This window comes from Daphnia pulicaria, unplaced genomic scaffold, assembly GCF_021234035.1.
Source record: "Daphnia pulicaria isolate SC F1-1A unplaced genomic scaffold, SC_F0-13Bv2 h1tg000190l, whole genome shotgun sequence".
Taxonomy (NCBI): Eukaryota; Metazoa; Arthropoda; class Branchiopoda; order Diplostraca; family Daphniidae; genus Daphnia; species Daphnia pulicaria.
Window position 1 is genome coordinate 14942 of NW_025804874.1, and position 22803 is coordinate 37744.

Here is a 22803-nt window from a genome sequence, read left to right on the forward strand (position 1 = left end):
CTCGGCTGTGCCGTGCGCTTCGCGCTTTACTTAGCTTGCGTTGCATAAGGATCTCAGAGCCAGAGAGATTAGATAGAGCTGCCCGAAGAAACCACCAACGTACAAGCCTCTCGGCTGTGCCGTGCGCTTCGCGCACGGCGTTTCAAATATCTTTCAGCAACAAAGAGGTTGGAGGACGTCTAGTAGCCTCTCGGCTGTGCCGTGCGCTTCGCGCACGGCGTTTCAAATATCTTTCAGCAACAAAGAGGTTGGAGGACGTCTAGTAGGCAATATCCAGTAAAAAATACGTTCCTTCCATTTTCCAACTAATGCCAAAATAATACATTGTAGTCCATGTAGTATCACCCATCTTGGGAAGCACTTCAATTCAATTGGATTCACAAAAATAAAATAATTCCATGCCAACAGCATCCCGTATTCCCAAGCGGTCACCCATCCAAGTACTAACGGGACCCGACATAGCTTAACTTCCGGGAGCTGACGAGACCGGGTGAGTTCTATGTGGTATGGCCGTTGACATTAAACTAGACGCAATTACCCGACCATATTCGCCTCTAATCTATTACTTGTGCTTGAGATTTATCTTTTTGAAATACACACTAATCTTACCAAAACCACCGAAAAACTATCAGTTTGTCATTTTACAAATGTTGTCAGTATGTAGTAGTAGAATATCTTTTGTTTCCGCATACAGACGTTTTTAATTTTTCATTTATTCAAAGTGCCCAATCAGAAGACCGGGCGTTAAAAAAATAAGTCATATAGACTCATCAATGCTCCTAACCACGGAAATCTTTAGTAAAAGGCGAAAGATTTATCCGGGTATTGATTAGAAACCAGAGTAAATAACAGTGGTATGCCTTGTATTTATATTCATTTCAAAATTTTGAAGTGCGCTTGTAAGGTTTTTTTTCGAAACATGCGTTTACATATCAAAATCCTTGTGCAATTCTTTATCAATGGGTACAGTTATTTTAAAGTAAATATCATGTATAAAGCTCGTTAACATGTTTTTGAACGAAACAGTTGTGCGCAGTGTTATTTTTGAAAAAAATGAACGATCTTTATGGTACAAGCCCAACACGTAGGTGGTGGGATCAGATGTTTACCCCGACATTCACCCTACAGCGGTTAACAATTTATTGAACTTCCCCTTTAAACATGGTGGAATCTTTTCACCTTGTCATTTGGAATCACCTTTTCAAATATTTTCCCCGTGTTCACAATGTTCCAACTGACTGATATTAATGGCCTTCAGCGAACGAATTAATCAGCCTTGTCTGACGTGCAATACCAACTAAATGGAAACAAAAATCACTTATACGATTTCACTTTCACCGTTTAATGTTATAAACACACTATGCAACACTCCAATTTTTCTAACTGACTGTAATTTTTTTTTTCTTGTACGCTGAAATGCTCCTGATGGAGCTATCAAAAATTGCCGACGACAAAGATTATTTCACTTCATCGTGGCGGGGGTATTGGTTAAAGTTTTCAACTAGCAATAATCACACCTCGGGAGACCCTCATTGGTTATGATATTGCCACTGCGCAAAGCTAAATTATAATCAGAAAAAGCAAGTCTACTTAAGCATTTGCTGAATTCGTTCTGCTTGGACGTGTTGGACCAACAATTTCGTTCAGAAATATTCATTTAGATTACCCTAGGCAAATTTTAATTTCCATCTCCCATTGGACTAATACCAACAGGGGACAGTTCATTACATACATGAAATAATTTTTGTCTTAATATCGGGTCAAATACTTGAAATTCTGTAAATGTGTATTTTTCTTCCATACATTTCAACAACTTCCTGCACACACAAAAAAAGGGAGGGGGAATTTCAGGTTTTCATTCCAAATTGTTTTTCACATTATGAACTATTGAAGTGAGCGAGCATTACTTTCCAACCAAACAAAATTTATAGTTAATCTGCGTGTTGACGTGAAAAATCAGTTTTCAGTGCCGTGACCAGGATTCGAACCTGGGTTACTACGGATTTATATCTAGTAGGTACCACAACGTAGGGTCCTAACCACTAGACGATCACGGCCAATCCATTGGCCATGATGATTTATATTAAAATAGCTAAACATGAATTTCATTACTTTGTTGTTTCTTCCCAGAAAGAAAATCTGATGCTTCGCGTATTACCAAGCGGTCAACCCTACCGTTTACTAACGGGACCAGATTTAGTTCAACTTCCGGCAGATGACAAGAATTTTTCTTACATTTATAGTGTGTTCAGGGAACGGCGCGAACGCAGTCCCCCCACTACCAAAAATTGTACTCCCGAGTTAATCACATTTGGATTAATCGCAAGGGTCAGCCCATCCTTAGTGCAATGGAAAGGCCTCGCCCTGGAGGAACCACCTTGGTGATCATGGTTGCCTCTGAGCCAGGTAAGTATGATTGTGGATGCTTTTTCACTTTGTTTAATACTTTGTATACAGCAGAACAATATTGACAAAGAGTGTTCAAGTATTTGACTGACGTTTAGAGAATACCACCCACTTTCTTTCATCGACTTGAATTACGAACTCGAGCAAATATAGTAAATAAAGCTCAGTATTTATTTCATGGTCTTGATCTTTGCAAATACTTTTCAAGAAACAATTGCTTGTTTTTTTTCATTTGGTCGTCCAATTGGCAAATAAGAAAATAAGAAAATCGACTTTTCATATGAAAATACACGCATCTTCATATTTAAAAAAAAAAACATCACATCGAAAGATGAACAGTACTAATTAGTTAACACAATCAAGTACGTAATTTTTTATGCTTTTCTTGATATTACGAAAAAAATACAATTAGAAAAAATTACAATCATGTCTACATGACAGTTTTGCAATTATACATGGTCTTTTATTATACGGTGCTAAGACAATTTCTGTTTTATTCAATATGTTCTCCCTCATAGAGGGTGAGCCGATCCCGGAGGTACTGCAATACCGGGGTCAACCCGTGGGCGGGAGCAGTGCAAGCACTGTATTCCCACCGTATGCCAAAAATCAGTTTAATATTCTGGGGTCCATTTGAACCCGTATCAGATATTAAGCTGATAAGAACAGATACTACACTTTGATCTTAGCCAAAAGGCCGAGAAGCGATAATGTTACAAGGATTACTGCCCAAAATAACCACTGAGGTTCAACACATTTCCGGTGGTGTACGAAGAATACTCATATCACTCAAAACATTCAAGAAATGCTATAAAATATTGAGTTGTTCATTTTTCCAGACGCGACCACTTGATGCTTATAAAGTTCATTTTCATTTGTTTTATTATGCTCATACTGTATTAAGGGAGATACAATTTACGCTGAAGGCGTTGCAAATTTTACTCTCGTTATCACACTAGGTCCTTTTTTTTCAGAATATGGCTTTGCCACGCCACCTGACGACAAAAGCTCTGAACGATAATTAATCATGATTAAATAACAATAACTAAAAGAATGCAATACGATCATAAAGTCATGACACATCCTCAAATTGACCAACCTCACTTTCACAATTTATTTTGCCATACAAGCAGATGATTTAAGGACACGAATACCTGGAATTATTATTAAGATTTATCTCTTTAGATTTTCAAGAATTTAAATTTGTTTTATCATCTCAACCACTCTGAACACGCTAGTTTCCTTCCGCTATTTCACATGGATTTAACGGAAACGGTCCTCAATGACTGTGTTTGATGCTGTCGAGACAGCTACACTCACAGCCTGTTTCACGCTCAGAAACCAGCGTCTTAACTCGTCATCGTGGGTTGAAAGGAGACAAGTTTCTGGTGGGAAACAAGTCAAGATATACTACAGAAATGATCCTGTGAAGTATGATCTTAATGCAATGCTATTTGCAGAACTCTAAATAAGGTTTGTACGATCAATGAGCTTTGGCGTAAATTACAGTGCATAGATCGATATTTCGGAATATTAAATTGAGATTTGCAATACTTGACGCACACAGTACATACATTGTCAGGTCTTGCATTTTGTTCATTTATTGAAACACCGAGAAGCTCTTTAATAGTTATAGAACAAGTGACGAGACCAATTTTGGACACAATAAAGAATCCGCGTGCTCATCAAATCAATTTATTACAGTAATGTATTATCGATTGAGAGCCCATTTATCAGCTGGGTGTTTGGCGTGCACCTATAATCCTTCTTCGGGGAGGCTTGGTAGAGTGGATGGCTTGAGTTTAGGAGCCCTGTTTCGTGATACCGCATGTTGATCAGGTGCCCGCACTAAGCTTGACATCAGCATGGATCTGCTAGAGGAATCTAGTAGGTGCAGGTTAGCTAAGGAGGAGCGTAGTGGGTCAGGAGGGAAACCTAGCAGCCAAAAGTTCCCGTGTTCGGCAGTAGTGGGATCGTGCCAGTGAGTGGGCGTCATGCAACAGCCTCAACAAAATAGCCAAACCTCTATCTTTTTTTTTGTCGTTAAAACTACCGAGATCAAACAAACATGCGTTCTACAATATATGGTATCATTAATCAAAGTCCCAGCAATACCCTTTTCAACTAATACCTAAAGAATACATTATATTCCATGTCTCATCTAACTTGGGGAGCAAAAATAAAATTACACCATGCCAACAGCATCCCGTATTCCCAAGCGGTCACCCATCCAAGTACTAACGGGACCCGACATAGCTTAACTTCCGGGAGCTGACGAGACCGGTGAGTTCTATGTGGTATGGCCGTTGACATCAATTCAGTCGCCATTACCCGACCATATTCGCCTCTAAATCTAGTTCTAATGCTTGCTTACTTTCTGTTCGAAATACACACCAACCTTAGCCAAACAAACGAGGACATATAAGTACATTTGTCAATGGACAACCGAATATAAAATTTGATAATATTTCCAAACGCCACTATTTTTGGCTAACTGTCATTTTTTAATTTTCTCGTTCCGGGGATGTCCGATCAATGAGCCAACAATCCAAGTGTCATAAGGCTAACGATTGCTTCCCTTACTTAGCTTGCGTTGCATAAGGATCTCAGAGTCAGAGAGATTAGATAGAGCTGCCCGAAGAAACCACCAACGTACAAGCCTCTCGGCTGTGCCGTGCGCTTCGCGCTTTACTTAGCTTGCGTTGCATAAGGATCTCAGAGCCAGAGAGATTAGATAGAGCTGCCCGAAGAAACCACCAACGTACAAGCCTCTCGGCAGGAGGGAAACCTAGCAGCCAAAAGTTCCCGTGTTCGGCAGTAGTGGGATCGTGCCAGTGAGTGGGCGTCATGCAACAGCCTCAACAAAATAGCCAAACCTCTATCTTTTTTTTTGTCGTTAAAACTACCGAGATCAAACAAACATGCGTTCTACAATATATGGTATCATTAATCAAAGTCCCAGCAATACCCTTTTCAACTAATACCTAAAGAATACATTATATTCCATGTCTCATCTAACTTGGGGAGCAAAAATAAAATTACACCATGCCAACAGCATCCCGTATTCCCAAGCGGTCACCCATCCAAGTACTAACGGGACCCGACATAGCTTAACTTCCGGGAGCTGACGAGACCGGGTGAGTTCTATGTGGTATGGCCGTTGACATCAATTCAGTCGCCATTACCCGACCATATTCGCCTCTAAATCCTAGTTCTAATGCTTGCTTACTTTCTGTTCGAAATACACACCAACCTTAGCCAAACAAACGAGGACATATAAGTACATTTGTCAAGGACAACCGAATATAAAATTTGATAATATTTCCAAACGCCACTATTTTTGGCTAACTGTCATTTTTAATTTTCTCGTTCCGGGGATGTCCGATCAATGAGCCAACAATCCAAGTGTCATAAGGCTAACGATTGCTTCCCTTACTTAGCTTGCGTTGCATAAGGATCTCAGAGTCAGAGAGATTAGATAGAGCTGCCCGAAGAAACCACCAACGTACAAGCCTCTCGGCTGTGCCGTGCGCTTCGCGCTTTACTTAGCTTGCGTTGCATAAGGATCTCAGAGCCAGAGAGATTAGATAGAGCTGCCCGAAGAAACCACCAACGTACAAGCCTCTCGGCAGGAGGGAAACCTAGCAGCCAAAAGTTCCCGTGTTCGGCAGTAGTGGGATCGTGCCAGTGAGTGGGCGTCATGCAACAGCCTCAACAAAATAGCCAAACCTCTATCTTTTTTTTTGTCGTTAAAACTACCGAGATCAAACAAACATGCGTTCTACAATATATGGTATCATTAATCAAAGTCCCAGCAATACCCTTTTCAACAATACCTAAAGAATACATTATATTCCATGTCTCATCTAACTTGGGGGAGCAAAAATAAAATTACACCATGCCAACAGCATCCCGTATTCCCAAGCGGTCACCCATCCAAGTACTAACGGGACCCGACATAGCTTAACTTCGGGAGCTGACGAGACCGGGTGAGTTCTATGTGGTATGGCCGTTGACATCAATTCAGTCGCCATTACCCGACCATATTCGCCTCTAAATTCTAGTTCTAATGCTTGCTTACTTTCTGTTCGAAATACACACCAACCTTAGCCAAACAAACGAGGACATATAAGTACATTTGTCAATGGACAACCGAATATAAAATTTGATAATATTTCCAAACGCCACTATTTTTGGCTAACTGTCATTTTTAATTTTCTCGTTCCGGGGATGTCCGATCAATGAGCCAACAATCCAAGTGTCATAAGGCTAACGATTGCTTCCCTTACTTAGCTTGCGTTGCATAAGGATCTCAGAGTCAGAGAGATTAGATAGAGCTGCCCGAAGAAACCACCAACGTACAAGCCTCTCGGCTGTGCCGTGCGCTTCGCGCTTTACTTAGCTTGCGTTGCATAAGGATCTCAGAGCCAGAGAGATTAGATAGAGCTGCCCGAAGAAACCACCAACGTACAAGCCTCTCGGCTGTGCCGTGCGCTTCGCGCACGGCGTTTCAAATATCTTTCAGCAACAAAGAGGTTGGAGGACGTCTAGTAGCCTCTCGGCTGTGCCGTGCGCTTCGCGCACGGCGTTTCAAATATCTTTCAGCAACAAAGAGGTTGGAGGACGTCTAGTAGGCAATATCCAGTAAAAAATACGTTCCTTCCATTTTCAACTAATGCCAAAATAATACATTGTAGTCCATGTAGTATCACCCATCTTGGGAAGCACTTCAATTCAATTGGATTCACAAAAATAAAATAATTCCATGCCAACAGCATCCCGTATTCCCAAGCGGTCACCCATCCAAGTACTAACGGGACCCGACATAGCTTAACTTCCGGGAGCTGACGAGACCGGGTGAGTTCTATGTGGTATGGCCGTTGACATTAAACTAGACGCAATTACCCGACCATATTCGCCTCTAATCTATTACTTGTGCTTGAGATTTATCTTTTTGAAATACACACTAATCTTACCAAAACCACCGAAAAACTATCAGTTTGTCATTTTACAAATGTTGTCAGTATGGTAGTAGAATATCTTTGTTTCCGCATACAGACGTTTTTAATTTTTCATTTATTCAAAGTGCCCAATCAGAAGACCGGGCGTTAAAAAAATAAGTCATATAGACTCATCAATGCTCCTAACCACGGAAATCTTTAGTAAAAGGCGAAAGATTTATCCGGGTATTGATTAGAAACCAGAGTAAATAACAGTGGTATGCCTTGTATTTATATTCATTTCAAAATTTTGAAGTGCGCTTGTAAGGTTTTTTTTTCGAAACATGCGTTTACATATCAAAATCCTTGTGCAATTCTTTATCAATGGGTACAGTTATTTTAAAGTAAATATCATGTATAAAGCTCGTTAACATGTTTTTGAACGAAACAGTTGTGCGCAGTGTTATTTTTGAAAAAAATGAACGATCTTTATGGTACAAGCCCAACACGTAGGTGGTGGGATCAGATGTTTACCCCGACATTCACCCTACAGCGGTTAACAATTTATTGAACTTCCCCTTTAAACATGGTGGAATCTTTTCACCTTGTCATTTGGAATCACCTTTTCAAATATTTTCCCCGTGTTCACAATGTTCCAACTGACTGATATTAATGGCCTTCAGCGAACGAATTAATCAGCCTTGTCTGACGTGCAATACCAACTAAATGGAAACAAAAATCACTTATACGATTTCACTTTCACCGTTTAATGTTATAAACACACTATGCAACACTCCAATTTTTCTAACTGACTGTAATTTTTTTTTTCTTGTACGCTGAAATGCTCCTGATGGAGCTATCAAAAATTGCCGACGACAAAGATTATTTCACTTCATCGTGGCGGGGTATTGGTTAAAGTTTTCAACTAGCAATAATCACACCTCGGGAGACCCTCATTGGTTATGATATTGCCACTGCGCAAAGCTAAATTATAATCAGAAAAGCAAGTCTACTTAAGCATTTGCTGAATTCGTTCTGCTTGGACGTGTTGGACCAACAATTTCGTTCAGAAATATTCATTTAGATTACCCTAGGCAAATTTTAATTTCCATCTCCCATTGGACTAATACCAACAGGGGACAGTTCATTACATACATGAAATAATTTTTGTCTTAATATCGGGTCAAATACTTGAAATTCTGTAAATGTGTATTTTTCTTCCATACATTTCAACAACTTCCTGCACACACAAAAAAAGGGAGGGGGAATTTCAGGTTTTCATTCCAAATTGTTTTTCACATTATGAACTATTGAAGTGAGCGAGCATTACTTTCCAACCAAACAAAATTTATAGTTAATCTGCGTGTTGACGTGAAAAATCAGTTTTCAGTGCCGTGACCAGGATTCGAACCTGGGTTACTACGGATTTATATCTAGTAGGTACCACAACGTAGGGTCCTAACCACTAGACGATCACGGCCAATCCATTGGCCATGATGATTTATATTAAAATAGCTAAACATGAATTTCATTACTTTGTTGTTTCTTCCCAGAAAGAAAATCTGATGCTTCGCGTATTACCAAGCGGTCAACCCTACCGTTTACTAACGGGACCAGATTTAGTTCAACTTCCGGCAGATGACAAGAATTTTTCTTACATTTATAGTGTGTTCAGGGAACGGCGCGAACGCAGTCCCCCACTACCAAAAATTGTACTCCCGAGTTAATCACATTTGGATTAATCGCAAGGGTCAGCCCATCCTTAGTGCAATGGAAAGGCCTCGCCCTGGAGGAACCACCTTGGTGATCATGGTTGCCTCTGAGCCAGGTAAGTATGATTGTGGATGCTTTTTCACTTTGTTTAATACTTTGTATACAGCAGAACAATATTGACAAAGAGTGTTCAAGTATTTGACTGACGTTTAGAGAATACCACCCACTTTCTTTCATCGACTTGAATTACGAACTCGAGCAAAATATAGTAAATAAAGCTCAGTATTTATTTCATGGTCTTGATCTTTGCAAATACTTTTCAAGAAACAAATTGCTTGTTTTTTTTCATTTGGTCGTCCAATTGGCAAATAAGAAAATAAGAAAATCGACTTTTCATATGAAAATACACGCATCTTCATATTTAAAAAAAAAAACATCACATCGAAAGATGAACAGTACTAATTAGTTAACACAATCAAGTACGTAATTTTTTATGCTTTTCTTGATATTACGAAAAAAATACAATTAGAAAAAATTACAATCATGTCTACATGACAGTTTTGCAATTATACATGGTCTTTTATTATACGGTGCTAAGACAATTTCTGTTTTATTCAATATGTTCTCCCTCATAGAGGGTGAGCCGATCCCGGAGGTACTGCAATACCGGGTCAACCCGTGGCGGGAGCAGTGCAAGCACTGTATTCCCACCGTATGCCAAAAATCAGTTTAATATTCTGGGGTCCATTTGAACCCGTATCAGATATTAAGCTGATAAGAACAGATACTACACTTTGATCTTAGCCAAAAGGCCGAGAAGCGATAATGTTACAAGGATTACTGCCCAAAATAACCACTGAGGTTCAACACATTTCCGGTGGTGTACGAAGAATACTCATATCACTCAAAACATTCAAGAAATGCTATAAAATATTGAGTTGTTCATTTTTCCAGACGCGACCACTTGATGCTTATAAAGTTCATTTTCATTTGTTTTATTATGCTCATACTGTATTAAGGGAGATACAATTTACGCTGAAGGCGTTGCAAATTTTACTCTCGTTATCACACTAGGTCCTTTTTTTTCAGAATATGGCTTTGCCACGCCACCTGACGACAAAAGCTCTGAACGATAATTAATCATGATTAAATAACAATAACTAAAAGAATGCAATACGATCATAAAGTCATGACACATCCTCAAATTGACCAACCTCACTTTCACAATTTATTTTGCCATACAAGCAGATGATTTAAGGACACGAATACCTGGAATTATTATTAAGATTTATCTCTTTAGATTTTCAAGAATTTAAATTTGTTTTATCATCTCAACCACTCTGAACACGCTAGTTTCCTTCCGCTATTTCACATGGATTTAACGGAAACGGTCCTCAATGACTGTGTTTGATGCTGTCGAGACAGCTACACTCACAGCCTGTTTCACGCTCAGAAACCAGCGTCTTAACTCGTCATCGTGGGTTGAAAGGAGACAAGTTTCTGGTGGGAAACAAGTCAAGATATACTACAGAAATGATCCTGTGAAGTATGATCTTAAATGCAATGCTATTTTGCAGAACTCTAAATAAGGTTTGTACGATCAATGAGCTTTGGCGTAAATTACAGTGCATAGATCGATATTTCGGAATATTAAATTGAGATTTGCAATACTTGACGCACACAGTACATACATTGTCAGGTCTTGCATTTTGTTCATTTATTGAAACACCGAGAAGCTCTTTAATAGTTATAGAACAAGTGACGAGACCAATTTTGGACACAATAAAGAATCCGCGTGCTCATCAAATCAATTTATTACAGTAATGTATTATCGATTGAGAGCCCATTTATCAGCTGGGTGTTTGGCGTGCACCTATAATCCTTCTTCGGGGAGGCTTGGTAGAGTGGATGGCTTGAGTTTAGGAGCCCTGTTTCGTGATACCGCATGTTGATCAGGTGCCCGCACTAAGCTTGACATCAGCATGGATCTGCTAGAGGAATCTAGTAGGTGCAGGTTAGCTAAGGAGGAGCGTAGTGGGTCAGGAGGGAAACCTAGCAGCCAAAAGTTCCCGTGTTCGGCAGTAGTGGGATCGTGCCAGTGAGTGGGCGTCATGCAACAGCCTCAACAAAATAGCCAAACCTCTATCTTTTTTTTTGTCGTTAAAACTACCGAGATCAAACAAACATGCGTTCTACAATATATGGTATCATTAATCAAAGTCCCAGCAATACCCTTTTCAACTAATACCTAAAGAATACATTATATTCCATGTCTCATCTAACTTGGGGAGCAAAAATAAAATTACACCATGCCAACAGCATCCCGTATTCCCAAGCGGTCACCCATCCAAGTACTAACGGGACCCGACATAGCTTAACTTCCGGGAGCTGACGAGACCGGGTGAGTTCTATGTGGTATGGCCGTTGACATCAATTCAGTCGCCATTACCCGACCATATTCGCCTCTAAATCTAGTTCTAATGCTTGCTTACTTTCTGTTCGAAATACACACCAACCTTAGCCAAACAAACGAGGACATATAAGTACATTTGTCAATGGACAACCGAATATAAAATTTGATAATATTTCCAAACGCCACTATTTTTGGCTAACTGTCATTTTTAATTTTCTCGTTCCGGGGATGTCCGATCAATGAGCCAACAATCCAAGTGTCATAAGGCTAACGATTGCTTCCCTTACTTAGCTTGCGTTGCATAAGGATCTCAGAGTCAGAGAGATTAGATAGAGCTGCCCGAAGAAACCACCAACGTACAAGCCTCTCGGCTGTGCCGTGCGCTTCGCGCTTTACTTAGCTTGCGTTGCATAAGGATCTCAGAGCCAGAGAGATTAGATAGAGCTGCCCGAAGAAACCACCAACGTACAAGCCTCTCGGCAGGAGGGAAACCTAGCAGCCAAAAGTTCCCGTGTTCGGCAGTAGTGGGATCGTGCCAGTGAGTGGGCGTCATGCAACAGCCTCAACAAAATAGCCAAACCTCTATCTTTTTTTTTGTCGTTAAAACTACCGAGATCAAACAAACATGCGTTCTACAATATATGGTATCATTAATCAAAGTCCCAGCAATACCCTTTTCAACTAATACCTAAAGAATACATTATATTCCATGTCTCATCTAACTTGGGGAGCAAAAATAAAATTACACCATGCCAACAGCATCCCGTATTCCCAAGCGGTCACCCATCCAAGTACTAACGGGACCCGACATAGCTTAACTTCCGGGAGCTGACGAGACCGGGTGAGTTCTATGTGGTATGGCCGTTGACATCAATTCAGTCGCCATTACCCGACCATATTCGCCTCTAAATCTAGTTCTAATGCTTGCTTACTTTCTGTTCGAAATACACACCAACCTTAGCCAAACAAACGAGGACATATAAGTACATTTGTCAATGGACAACCGAATATAAAATTTGATAATATTTCCAAACGCCACTATTTTTGGCTAACTGTCATTTTTAATTTTCTCGTTCCGGGGATGTCCGATCAATGAGCCAACAATCCAAGTGTCATAAGGCTAACGATTGCTTCCCTTACTTAGCTTGCGTTGCATAAGGATCTCAGAGTCAGAGAGATTAGATAGAGCTGCCCGAAGAAACCACCAACGTACAAGCCTCTCGGCTGTGCCGTGCGCTTCGCGCTTTACTTAGCTTGCGTTGCATAAGGATCTCAGAGCCAGAGAGATTAGATAGAGCTGCCCGAAGAAACCACCAACGTACAAGCCTCTCGGCAGGAGGGAAACCTAGCAGCCAAAAGTTCCCGTGTTCGGCAGTAGTGGGATCGTGCCAGTGAGTGGGCGTCATGCAACAGCCTCAACAAAATAGCCAAACCTCTATCTTTTTTTTTGTCGTTAAAACTACCGAGATCAAACAAACATGCGTTCTACAATATATGGTATCATTAATCAAAGTCCCAGCAATACCCTTTTCAACTAATACCTAAAGAATACATTATATTCCATGTCTCATCTAACTTGGGGAGCAAAAATAAAATTACACCATGCCAACAGCATCCCGTATTCCCAAGCGGTCACCCATCCAAGTACTAACGGGACCCGACATAGCTTAACTTCCGGGAGCTGACGAGACCGGGTGAGTTCTATGTGGTATGGCCGTTGACATCAATTCAGTCGCCATTACCCGACCATATTCGCCTCTAAATCTAGTTCTAATGCTTGCTTACTTTCTGTTCGAAATACACACCAACCTTAGCCAAACAAACGAGGACATATAAGTACATTTGTCAATGGACAACCGAATATAAAATTTGATAATATTTCCAAACGCCACTATTTTTGGCTAACTGTCATTTTTAATTTTCTCGTTCCGGGGATGTCCGATCAATGAGCCAACAATCCAAGTGTCATAAGGCTAACGATTGCTTCCCTTACTTAGCTTGCGTTGCATAAGGATCTCAGAGTCAGAGAGATTAGATAGAGCTGCCCGAAGAAACCACCAACGTACAAGCCTCTCGGCTGTGCCGTGCGCTTCGCGCTTTACTTAGCTTGCGTTGCATAAGGATCTCAGAGCCAGAGAGATTAGATAGAGCTGCCCGAAGAAACCACCAACGTACAAGCCTCTCGGCAGGAGGGAAACCTAGCAGCCAAAAGTTCCCGTGTTCGGCAGTAGTGGGATCGTGCCAGTGAGTGGGCGTCATGCAACAGCCTCAACAAAATAGCCAAACCTCTATCTTTTTTTTTGTCGTTAAAACTACCGAGATCAAACAAACATGCGTTCTACAATATATGGTATCATTAATCAAAGTCCCAGCAATACCCTTTTCAACTAATACCTAAAGAATACATTATATTCCATGTCTCATCTAACTTGGGGAGCAAAAATAAAATTACACCATGCCAACAGCATCCCGTATTCCCAAGCGGTCACCCATCCAAGTACTAACGGGACCCGACATAGCTTAACTTCCGGGAGCTGACGAGACCGGGTGAGTTCTATGTGGTATGGCCGTTGACATCAATTCAGTCGCCATTACCCGACCATATTCGCCTCTAAATCTAGTTCTAATGCTTGCTTACTTTCTGTTCGAAATACACACCAACCTTAGCCAAACAAACGAGGACATATAAGTACATTTGTCAATGGACAACCGAATATAAAATTTGATAATATTTCCAAACGCCACTATTTTTGGCTAACTGTCATTTTTAATTTTCTCGTTCCGGGGATGTCCGATCAATGAGCCAACAATCCAAGTGTCATAAGGCTAACGATTGCTTCCCTTACTTAGCTTGCGTTGCATAAGGATCTCAGAGTCAGAGAGATTAGATAGAGCTGCCCGAAGAAACCACCAACGTACAAGCCTCTCGGCTGTGCCGTGCGCTTCGCGCTTTACTTAGCTTGCGTTGCATAAGGATCTCAGAGCCAGAGAGATTAGATAGAGCTGCCCGAAGAAACCACCAACGTACAAGCCTCTCGGCTGTGCCGTGCGCTTCGCGCACGGCGTTTCAAATATCTTTCAGCAACAAAGAGGTTGGAGGACGTCTAGTAGCCTCTCGGCTGTGCCGTGCGCTTCGCGCACGGCGTTTCAAATATCTTTCAGCAACAAAGAGGTTGGAGGACGTCTAGTAGGCAATATCCAGTAAAAAATACGTTCCTTCCATTTTCAACTAATGCCAAAATAATACATTGTAGTCCATGTAGTATCACCCATCTTGGGAAGCACTTCAATTCAATTGGATTCACAAAAATAAAATAATTCCATGCCAACAGCATCCCGTATTCCCAAGCGGTCACCCATCCAAGTACTAACGGGACCCGACATAGCTTAACTTCCGGGAGCTGACGAGACCGGGTGAGTTCTATGTGGTATGGCCGTTGACATTAAACTAGACGCAATTACCCGACCATATTCGCCTCTAATCTATTACTTGTGCTTGAGATTTATCTTTTTGAAATACACACTAATCTTACCAAAACCACCGAAAAACTATCAGTTTGTCATTTTACAAATGTTGTCAGTATGTAGTAGTAGAATATCTTTGTTTCCGCATACAGACGTTTTTAATTTTTCATTTATTCAAAGTGCCCAATCAGAAGACCGGGCGTTAAAAAAATAAGTCATATAGACTCATCAATGCTCCTAACCACGGAAATCTTTAGTAAAAGGCGAAAGATTTATCCGGGTATTGATTAGAAACCAGAGTAAATAACAGTGGTATGCCTTGTATTTATATTCATTTCAAAATTTTGAAGTGCGCTTGTAAGGTTTTTTTTCGAAACATGCGTTTACATATCAAAATCCTTGTGCAATTCTTTATCAATGGGTACAGTTATTTTAAAGTAAATATCATGTATAAAGCTCGTTAACATGTTTTTGAACGAAACAGTTGTGCGCAGTGTTATTTTTGAAAAAAATGAACGATCTTTATGGTACAAGCCCAACACGTAGGTGGTGGGATCAGATGTTTACCCCGACATTCACCCTACAGCGGTTAACAATTTATTGAACTTCCCCTTTAAACATGGTGGAATCTTTTCACCTTGTCATTTGGAATCACCTTTTCAAATATTTTCCCCGTGTTCACAATGTTCCAACTGACTGATATTAATGGCCTTCAGCGAACGAATTAATCAGCCTTGTCTGACGTGCAATACCAACTAAATGGAAACAAAAATCACTTATACGATTTCACTTTCACCGTTTAATGTTATAAACACACTATGCAACACTCCAATTTTTCTAACTGACTGTAATTTTTTTTTTCTTGTACGCTGAAATGCTCCTGATGGAGCTATCAAAAATTGCCGACGACAAAGATTATTTCACTTCATCGTGGCGGGGTATTGGTTAAAGTTTTCAACTAGCAATAATCACACCTCGGGAGACCCTCATTGGTTATGATATTGCCACTGCGCAAAGCTAAATTATAATCAGAAAAGCAAGTCTACTTAAGCATTTGCTGAATTCGTTCTGCTTGGACGTGTTGGACCAACAATTTCGTTCAGAAATATTCATTTAGATTACCCTAGGCAAATTTTAATTTCCATCTCCCATTGGACTAATACCAACAGGGGACAGTTCATTACATACATGAAATAATTTTTGTCTTAATATCGGGTCAAATACTTGAAATTCTGTAAATGTGTATTTTTCTTCCATACATTTCAACAACTTCCTGCACACACAAAAAAAGGGAGGGGGAATTTCAGGTTTTCATTCCAAATTGTTTTTCACATTATGAACTATTGAAGTGAGCGAGCATTACTTTCCAACCAAACAAAATTTATAGTTAATCTGCGTGTTGACGTGAAAAATCAGTTTTCAGTGCCGTGACCAGGATTCGAACCTGGGTTACTACGGATTTATATCTAGTAGGTACCACAACGTAGGGTCCTAACCACTAGACGATCACGGCCAATCCATTGGCCATGATGATTTATATTAAAATAGCTAAACATGAATTTCATTACTTTGTTGTTTCTTCCCAGAAAGAAAATCTGATGCTTCGCGTATTACCAAGCGGTCAACCCTACCGTTTACTAACGGGACCAGATTTAGTTCAACTTCCGGCAGATGACAAGAATTTTTCTTACATTTATAGTGTGTTCAGGGAACGGCGCGAACGCAGTCCCCCACTACCAAAAATTGTACTCCCGAGTTAATCACATTTGGATTAATCGCAAGGGTCAGCCCATCCTTAGTGCAATGGAAAGGCCTCGCCCTGGAGGAACCACCTTGGTGATCATGGTTGCCTCTGAGCCAGGTAAGTATGATTGTGGATGCTTTTTCACTTTGTTTAATACTTTGTATACAGCAGAACAATATTGACAAAGAGTGTTCAAGTATTTGACTGACGTTTAGAGAATACCACCCACTTTCTTTCATCGACTTGAATTACGAACTCGAGCAAAATATAGTAAATAAAGCTCAGTATTTATTTCATGGTCTTGATCTTTGCAAATACTTTTCAAGAAACAAATTGCTTGTTTTTTTTCATTTGGTCGTCCAATTGGCAAATAAGAAAATAAGAAAATCGACTTTTCATATGAAAATACACGCATCTTCATATTTAAAAAAAAAAACATCACATCGAAAGATGAACAGTACTAATTAGTTAACACAATCAAGTACGTAATTTTTTATGCTTTTCTTGATATTACGAAAAAAATACAATTAGAAAAAATTACAATCATGTCTACATGACAGTTTTGCAATTATACATGGTCTTTTATTATACGGTGCTAAGACAATTTCTGTTTTATTCAATATGTTCTCCCTCATAGAGGGTGAGCCGATCCCGGAGGTACTGCAATACCGGGTCAACCCGTGGCGGGAGCAGTGCAAGCACTGTATTCCCACCGTATGCCAAAAATCAGTTTAATATTCTGGGGTCCATTTGAACCCGTATCAGATATTAAGCTGATAAGAACAGATACTACACTTTGATCTTAGCCAAAAGGCCGAGAAGCGATAATGTTACAAGGATTACTGCCCAAAATAACCACTGAGGTTCAACACATTTCCGGTGGTGTACGAAGAATACTCATATCACTCAAAACATTCAAGAAATGCTATAAAATATTGAGTTGTTCATTTTTCCAGACGCGACCACTTGATGCTTATAAAGTTCATTTTCATTTGTTTTATTATGCTCATACTGTATTAAGGGAGATACAATTTACGCTGAAGGCGTTGCAAATTTTACTCTCGTTATCACACTAGGTCCTTTTTTTTCAGAATATGGCTTTGCCACGCCACCTGACGACAAAAGCTCTGAACGATAATTAATCATGATTAAATAACAATAACTAAAAGAATGCAATACGATCATAAAGTCATGACACATCCTCAAATTGACCAACCTCACTTTCACAATTTATTTTGCCATACAAGCAGATGATTTAAGGACACGAATACCTGGAATTATTATTAAGATTTATCTCTTTAGATTTTCAAGAATTTAAATTTGTTTTATCATCTCAACCACTCTGAACACGCTAGTTTCCTTCCGCTATTTCACATGGATTTAACGGAAACGGTCCTCAATGACTGTGTTTGATGCTGTCGAGACAGCTACACTCACAGCCTGTTTCACGCTCAGAAACCAGCGTCTTAACTCGTCATCGTGGGTTGAAAGGAGACAAGTTTCTGGTGGGAAACAAGTCAAGATATACTACAGAAATGATCCTGTGAAGTATGATCTTAAATGCAATGCTATTTTGCAGAACTCTAAATAAGGTTTGTACGATCAATGAGCTTTGGCGTAAATTACAGTGCATAGATCGATATTTCGGAATATTAAATTGAGATTTGCAATACTTGACGCACACAGTACATACATTGTCAGGTCTTGCATTTTGTTCATTTATTGAAACACCGAGAAGCTCTTTAATAGTTATAGAACAAGTGACGAGACCAATTTTGGACACAATAAAGAATCCGCGTGCTCATCAAATCAATTTATTACAGTAATGTATTATCGATTGAGAGCCCATTTATCAGCTGGGTGTTTGGCGTGCACCTATAATCCTTCTTCGGGGAGGCTTGGTAGAGTGGATGGCTTGAGTTTAGGAGCCCTGTTTCGTGATACCGCATGTTGATCAGGTGCCCGCACTAAGCTTGACATCAGCATGGATCTGCTAGAGGAATCTAGTAGGTGCAGGTTAGCTAAGGAGGAGCGTAGTGGGTCAGGAGGGAAACCTAGCAGCCAAAAGTTCCCGTGTTCGGCAGTAGTGGGATCGTGCCAGTGAGTGGGCGTCATGCAACAGCCTCAACAAAATAGCCAAACCTCTATCTTTTTTTTTGTCGTTAAAACTACCGAGATCAAACAAACATGCGTTCTACAATATATGGTATCATTAATCAAAGTCCCAGCAATACCCTTTTCAACTAATACCTAAAGAATACATTATATTCCATGTCTCATCTAACTTGGGGAGCAAAAATAAAATTACACCATGCCAACAGCATCCCGTATTCCCAAGCGGTCACCCATCCAAGTACTAACGGGACCCGACATAGCTTAACTTCCGGGAGCTGACGAGACCGGGTGAGTTCTATGTGGTATGGCCGTTGACATCAATTCAGTCGCCATTACCCGACCATATTCGCCTCTAAATCTAGTTCTAATGCTTGCTTACTTTCTGTTCGAAATACACACCAACCTTAGCCAAACAAACGAGGACATATAAGTACATTTGTCAATGGACAACCGAATATAAAATTTGATAATATTTCCAAACGCCACTATTTTTGGCTAACTGTCATTTTTAATTTTCTCGTTCCGGGGATGTCCGATCAATGAGCCAACAATCCAAGTGTCATAAGGCTAACGATTGCTTCCCTTACTTAGCTTGCGTTGCATAAGGATCTCAGAGTCAGAGAGATTAGATAGAGCTGCCCGAAGAAACCACCAACGTACAAGCCTCTCGGCTGTGCCGTGCGCTTCGCGCTTTACTTAGCTTGCGTTGCATAAGGATCTCAGAGCCAGAGAGATTAGATAGAGCTGCCCGAAGAAACCACCAACGTACAAGCCTCTCGGCAGGAGGGAAACCTAGCAGCCAAAAGTTCCCGTGTTCGGCAGTAGTGGGATCGTGCCAGTGAGTGGGCGTCATGCAACAGCCTCAACAAAATAGCCAAACCTCTATCTTTTTTTTTGTCGTTAAAACTACCGAGATCAAACAAACATGCGTTCTACAATATATGGTATCATTAATCAAAGTCCCAGCAATACCCTTTTCAACTAATACCTAAAGAATACATTATATTCCATGTCTCATCTAACTTGGGGAGCAAAAATAAAATTACACCATGCCAACAGCATCCCGTATTCCCAAGCGGTCACCCATCCAAGTACTAACGGGACCCGACATAGCTTAACTTCCGGGAGCTGACGAGACCGGGTGAGTTCTATGTGGTATGGCCGTTGACATCAATTCAGTCGCCATTACCCGACCATATTCGCCTCTAAATCTAGTTCTAATGCTTGCTTACTTTCTGTTCGAAATACACACCAACCTTAGCCAAACAAACGAGGACATATAAGTACATTTGTCAATGGACAACCGAATATAAAATTTGATAATATTTCCAAACGCCACTATTTTTGGCTAACTGTCATTTTTAATTTTCTCGTTCCGGGGATGTCCGATCAATGAGCCAACAATCCAAGTGTCATAAGGCTAACGATTGCTTCCCTTACTTAGCTTGCGTTGCATAAGGATCTCAGAGTCAGAGAGATTAGATAGAGCTGCCCGAAGAAACCACCAACGTACAAGCCTCTCGGCTGTGCCGTGCGCTTCGCGCTTTACTTAGCTTGCGTTGCATAAGGATCTCAGAGCCAGAGAGATTAGATAGAGCTGCCCGAAGAAACCACCAACGTACAAGCCTCTCGGCTGTGCCGTGCGCTTCGCGCACGGCGTTTCAAATATCTTTCAGCAACAAAGAGGTTGGAGGACGTCTAGTAGCCTCTCGGCTGTGCCGTGCGCTTCGCGCACGGCGTTTCAAATATCTTTCAGCAACAAAGAGGTTGGAGGACGTCTAGTAGGCAATATCCAGTAAAAAATACGTTCCTTCCATTTTCAACTAATGCCAAAATAATACATTGTAGTCCATGTAGTATCACCCATCTTGGGAAGAACTTCAATTCAATTGGATTCACAAAAATAAAATAATTCCATGCCAACAGCATCCCGTATTCCCAAGCGGTCACCCATCCAAGTACTAACGGGACCCGACATAGCTTAACTTCCGGGAGCTGACGAGACCGGGTGAGTTCTATGTGGTATGGCCGTTGACATTAAACTAGACGCAATTACCCGACCATATTCGCCTCTAATCTATTACTTGTGCTTGAGATTTATCTTTTTGAAATACACACTAATCTTACCAAAACCACCGAAAAACTATCAGTTTGTCATTTTACAAATGTTGTCAGTATGTAGTAGTAGAATATCTTTGTTTCCGCATACAGACGTTTTTAATTTTTCATTTATTCAAAGTGCCCAATCAGAAGACCGGGCGTTAAAAAAATAAGTCATATAGACTCATCAATGCTCCTAACCACGGAAATCTTTAGTAAAAGGCGAAAGATTTATCCGGGTATTGATTAGAAACCAGAGTAAATAACAGTGGTATGCCTTGTATTTATATTCATTTCAAAATTTTGAAGTGCGCTTGTAAGGTTTTTTTTCGAAACATGCGTTTACATATCAAAATCCTTGTGCAATTCTTTATCAATGGGTACAGTTATTTTAAAGTAAATATCATGTATAAAGCTCGTTAACATGTTTTTGAACGAAACAGTTGTGCGCAGTGTTATTTTTGAAAAAAATGAACGATCTTTATGGTACAAGCCCAACACGTAGGTGGTGGGATCAGATGTTTACCCCGACATTCACCCTACAGCGGTTAACAATTTATTGAACTTCCCCTTTAAACATGGTGGAATCTTTTCACCTTGTCATTTGGAATCACCTTTTCAAATATTTTCCCCGTGTTCACAATGTTCCAACTGACTGATATTAATGGCCTTCAGCGAACGAATTAATCAGCCTTGTCTGACGTGCAATACCAACTAAATGGAAACAAAAATCACTTATACGATTTCACTTTCACCGTTTAATGTTATAAACACACTATGCAACACTCCAATTTTTCTAACTGACTGTAATTTTTTTTTTCTTGTACGCTGAAATGCTCCTGATGGAGCTATCAAAAATTGCCGACGACAAAGATTATTTCACTTCATCGTGGCGGGGTATTGGTTAAAGTTTTCAACTAGCAATAATCACACCTCGGGAGACCCTCATTGGTTATGATATTGCCACTGCGCAAAGCTAAATTATAATCAGAAAAGCAAGTCTACTTAAGCATTTGCTGAATTCGTTCTGCTTGGACGTGTTGGACCAACAATTTCGTTCAGAAATATTCATTTAGATTACCCTAGGCAAATTTTAATTTCCATCTCCCATTGGACTAATACCAACAGGGGACAGTTCATTACATACATGAAATAATTTTTGTCTTAATATCGGGTCAAATACTTGAAATTCTGTAAATGTGTATTTTTCTTCCATACATTTCAACAACTTCCTGCACACACAAAAAAAGGGAGGGGGAATTTCAGGTTTTCATTCCAAATTGTTTTTCACATTATGAACTATTGAAGTGAGCGAGCATTACTTTCCAACCAAACAAAATTTATAGTTAATCTGCGTGTTGACGTGAAAAATCAGTTTTCAGTGCCGTGACCAGGATTCGAACCTGGGTTACTACGGATTTATATCTAGTAGGTACCACAACGTAGGGTCCTAACCACTAGACGATCACGGCCAATCCATTGGCCATGATGATTTATATTAAAATAGCTAAACATGAATTTCATTACTTTGTTGTTTCTTCCCAGAAAGAAAATCTGATGCTTCGCGTATTACCAAGCGGTCAACCCTACCGTTTACTAACGGGACCAGATTTAGTTCAACTTCCGGCAGATGACAAGAATTTTTCTTACATTTATAGTGTGTTCAGGGAACGGCGCGAACGCAGTCCCCCACTACCAAAAATTGTACTCCCGAGTTAATCACATTTGGATTAATCGCAAGGGTCAGCCCATCCTTAGTGCAATGGAAAGGCCTCGCCCTGGAGGAACCACCTTGGTGATCATGGTTGCCTCTGAGCCAGGTAAGTATGATTGTGGATGCTTTTTCACTTTGTTTAATACTTTGTATACAGCAGAACAATATTGACAAAGAGTGTTCAAGTATTTGA

General features: G+C 40.2%; 32 non-coding genes and 2 pseudogenes across 32 annotated transcripts; all 34 read right to left on the reverse strand.

Moving 5' to 3' along the window:
- Positions 1-399: 399 nt before the first annotated feature.
- Positions 400-518, reverse strand: LOC124319684. The gene has a single exon (XR_006913384.1). It is a non-coding gene; the product is annotated as a 5S ribosomal RNA (ribosomal RNA).
- Positions 519-722: 204 nt separating this feature from the next.
- LOC124319691 lies at positions 723-845 on the reverse strand. The gene has a single exon (XR_006913391.1). It is a non-coding gene; the product is annotated as a U5 spliceosomal RNA (small nuclear RNA).
- A 574-nt stretch (positions 846-1419) lies between these two features.
- On the reverse strand, positions 1420-1562 carry LOC124319687. The gene has a single exon (XR_006913386.1). It is a non-coding gene; the product is annotated as a U4 spliceosomal RNA (small nuclear RNA).
- A 405-nt stretch (positions 1563-1967) lies between these two features.
- On the reverse strand, positions 1968-2057 carry Trnah-gug. Its single transcript is given in 2 exon segments — positions 1968-2002; positions 2021-2057. It is a non-coding gene; the product is annotated as a tRNA-His (tRNA).
- Positions 2058-2249: 192 nt separating this feature from the next.
- Positions 2250-2414, reverse strand: LOC124319731. The gene has a single exon (XR_006913426.1). It is a non-coding gene; the product is annotated as a U1 spliceosomal RNA (small nuclear RNA).
- A 508-nt stretch (positions 2415-2922) lies between these two features.
- LOC124319668 lies at positions 2923-3115 on the reverse strand. Its single transcript, XR_006913367.1, has one exon. It is a non-coding gene; the product is annotated as a U2 spliceosomal RNA (small nuclear RNA).
- Positions 3116-3625: 510 nt separating this feature from the next.
- Positions 3626-3847, reverse strand: LOC124319671. Its single transcript, XR_006913369.1, has one exon. It is a non-coding gene; the product is annotated as a small nucleolar RNA U3 (small nucleolar RNA).
- A 752-nt stretch (positions 3848-4599) lies between these two features.
- Positions 4600-4717, reverse strand: LOC124319727 (annotated as a pseudogene).
- Positions 4718-5452: 735 nt separating this feature from the next.
- On the reverse strand, positions 5453-5571 carry LOC124319696. Its single transcript, XR_006913397.1, has one exon. It is a non-coding gene; the product is annotated as a 5S ribosomal RNA (ribosomal RNA).
- A 734-nt stretch (positions 5572-6305) lies between these two features.
- On the reverse strand, positions 6306-6423 carry LOC124319730 (annotated as a pseudogene).
- Positions 6424-7172: 749 nt separating this feature from the next.
- LOC124319700 lies at positions 7173-7291 on the reverse strand. The gene has a single exon (XR_006913401.1). It is a non-coding gene; the product is annotated as a 5S ribosomal RNA (ribosomal RNA).
- A 201-nt stretch (positions 7292-7492) lies between these two features.
- On the reverse strand, positions 7493-7615 carry LOC124319692. Its single transcript, XR_006913392.1, has one exon. It is a non-coding gene; the product is annotated as a U5 spliceosomal RNA (small nuclear RNA).
- Positions 7616-8190: 575 nt separating this feature from the next.
- Positions 8191-8332, reverse strand: LOC124319679. Its single transcript, XR_006913379.1, has one exon. It is a non-coding gene; the product is annotated as a U4 spliceosomal RNA (small nuclear RNA).
- A 404-nt stretch (positions 8333-8736) lies between these two features.
- Positions 8737-8826, reverse strand: Trnah-gug. Its single transcript is given in 2 exon segments — positions 8737-8771; positions 8790-8826. It is a non-coding gene; the product is annotated as a tRNA-His (tRNA).
- A 192-nt stretch (positions 8827-9018) lies between these two features.
- Positions 9019-9182, reverse strand: LOC124319735. The gene has a single exon (XR_006913429.1). It is a non-coding gene; the product is annotated as a U1 spliceosomal RNA (small nuclear RNA).
- A 510-nt stretch (positions 9183-9692) lies between these two features.
- Positions 9693-9883, reverse strand: LOC124319747. The gene has a single exon (XR_006913440.1). It is a non-coding gene; the product is annotated as a U2 spliceosomal RNA (small nuclear RNA).
- Positions 9884-10393: 510 nt separating this feature from the next.
- On the reverse strand, positions 10394-10615 carry LOC124319672. Its single transcript, XR_006913370.1, has one exon. It is a non-coding gene; the product is annotated as a small nucleolar RNA U3 (small nucleolar RNA).
- Positions 10616-11369: 754 nt separating this feature from the next.
- Positions 11370-11488, reverse strand: LOC124319702. The gene has a single exon (XR_006913402.1). It is a non-coding gene; the product is annotated as a 5S ribosomal RNA (ribosomal RNA).
- A 734-nt stretch (positions 11489-12222) lies between these two features.
- Positions 12223-12341, reverse strand: LOC124319703. The gene has a single exon (XR_006913403.1). It is a non-coding gene; the product is annotated as a 5S ribosomal RNA (ribosomal RNA).
- A 734-nt stretch (positions 12342-13075) lies between these two features.
- LOC124319704 lies at positions 13076-13194 on the reverse strand. The gene has a single exon (XR_006913404.1). It is a non-coding gene; the product is annotated as a 5S ribosomal RNA (ribosomal RNA).
- Positions 13195-13928: 734 nt separating this feature from the next.
- Positions 13929-14047, reverse strand: LOC124319705. The gene has a single exon (XR_006913405.1). It is a non-coding gene; the product is annotated as a 5S ribosomal RNA (ribosomal RNA).
- A 748-nt stretch (positions 14048-14795) lies between these two features.
- Positions 14796-14914, reverse strand: LOC124319706. Its single transcript, XR_006913407.1, has one exon. It is a non-coding gene; the product is annotated as a 5S ribosomal RNA (ribosomal RNA).
- Positions 14915-15117: 203 nt separating this feature from the next.
- LOC124319693 lies at positions 15118-15240 on the reverse strand. Its single transcript, XR_006913393.1, has one exon. It is a non-coding gene; the product is annotated as a U5 spliceosomal RNA (small nuclear RNA).
- Positions 15241-15814: 574 nt separating this feature from the next.
- Positions 15815-15956, reverse strand: LOC124319680. Its single transcript, XR_006913380.1, has one exon. It is a non-coding gene; the product is annotated as a U4 spliceosomal RNA (small nuclear RNA).
- A 404-nt stretch (positions 15957-16360) lies between these two features.
- Positions 16361-16450, reverse strand: Trnah-gug. The gene is given in 2 exon segments: positions 16361-16395; positions 16414-16450. It is a non-coding gene; the product is annotated as a tRNA-His (tRNA).
- Positions 16451-16642: 192 nt separating this feature from the next.
- On the reverse strand, positions 16643-16806 carry LOC124319736. The gene has a single exon (XR_006913430.1). It is a non-coding gene; the product is annotated as a U1 spliceosomal RNA (small nuclear RNA).
- Positions 16807-17316: 510 nt separating this feature from the next.
- On the reverse strand, positions 17317-17507 carry LOC124319748. The gene has a single exon (XR_006913441.1). It is a non-coding gene; the product is annotated as a U2 spliceosomal RNA (small nuclear RNA).
- A 510-nt stretch (positions 17508-18017) lies between these two features.
- LOC124319674 lies at positions 18018-18239 on the reverse strand. Its single transcript, XR_006913373.1, has one exon. It is a non-coding gene; the product is annotated as a small nucleolar RNA U3 (small nucleolar RNA).
- A 754-nt stretch (positions 18240-18993) lies between these two features.
- On the reverse strand, positions 18994-19112 carry LOC124319707. Its single transcript, XR_006913408.1, has one exon. It is a non-coding gene; the product is annotated as a 5S ribosomal RNA (ribosomal RNA).
- Positions 19113-19846: 734 nt separating this feature from the next.
- LOC124319709 lies at positions 19847-19965 on the reverse strand. The gene has a single exon (XR_006913410.1). It is a non-coding gene; the product is annotated as a 5S ribosomal RNA (ribosomal RNA).
- Positions 19966-20713: 748 nt separating this feature from the next.
- Positions 20714-20832, reverse strand: LOC124319710. Its single transcript, XR_006913411.1, has one exon. It is a non-coding gene; the product is annotated as a 5S ribosomal RNA (ribosomal RNA).
- Positions 20833-21035: 203 nt separating this feature from the next.
- On the reverse strand, positions 21036-21158 carry LOC124319694. Its single transcript, XR_006913394.1, has one exon. It is a non-coding gene; the product is annotated as a U5 spliceosomal RNA (small nuclear RNA).
- A 574-nt stretch (positions 21159-21732) lies between these two features.
- Positions 21733-21874, reverse strand: LOC124319681. The gene has a single exon (XR_006913381.1). It is a non-coding gene; the product is annotated as a U4 spliceosomal RNA (small nuclear RNA).
- Positions 21875-22560: 686 nt separating this feature from the next.
- Positions 22561-22724, reverse strand: LOC124319737. The gene has a single exon (XR_006913431.1). It is a non-coding gene; the product is annotated as a U1 spliceosomal RNA (small nuclear RNA).
- Between the last annotated feature and the right edge of the window lie 79 nt (positions 22725-22803).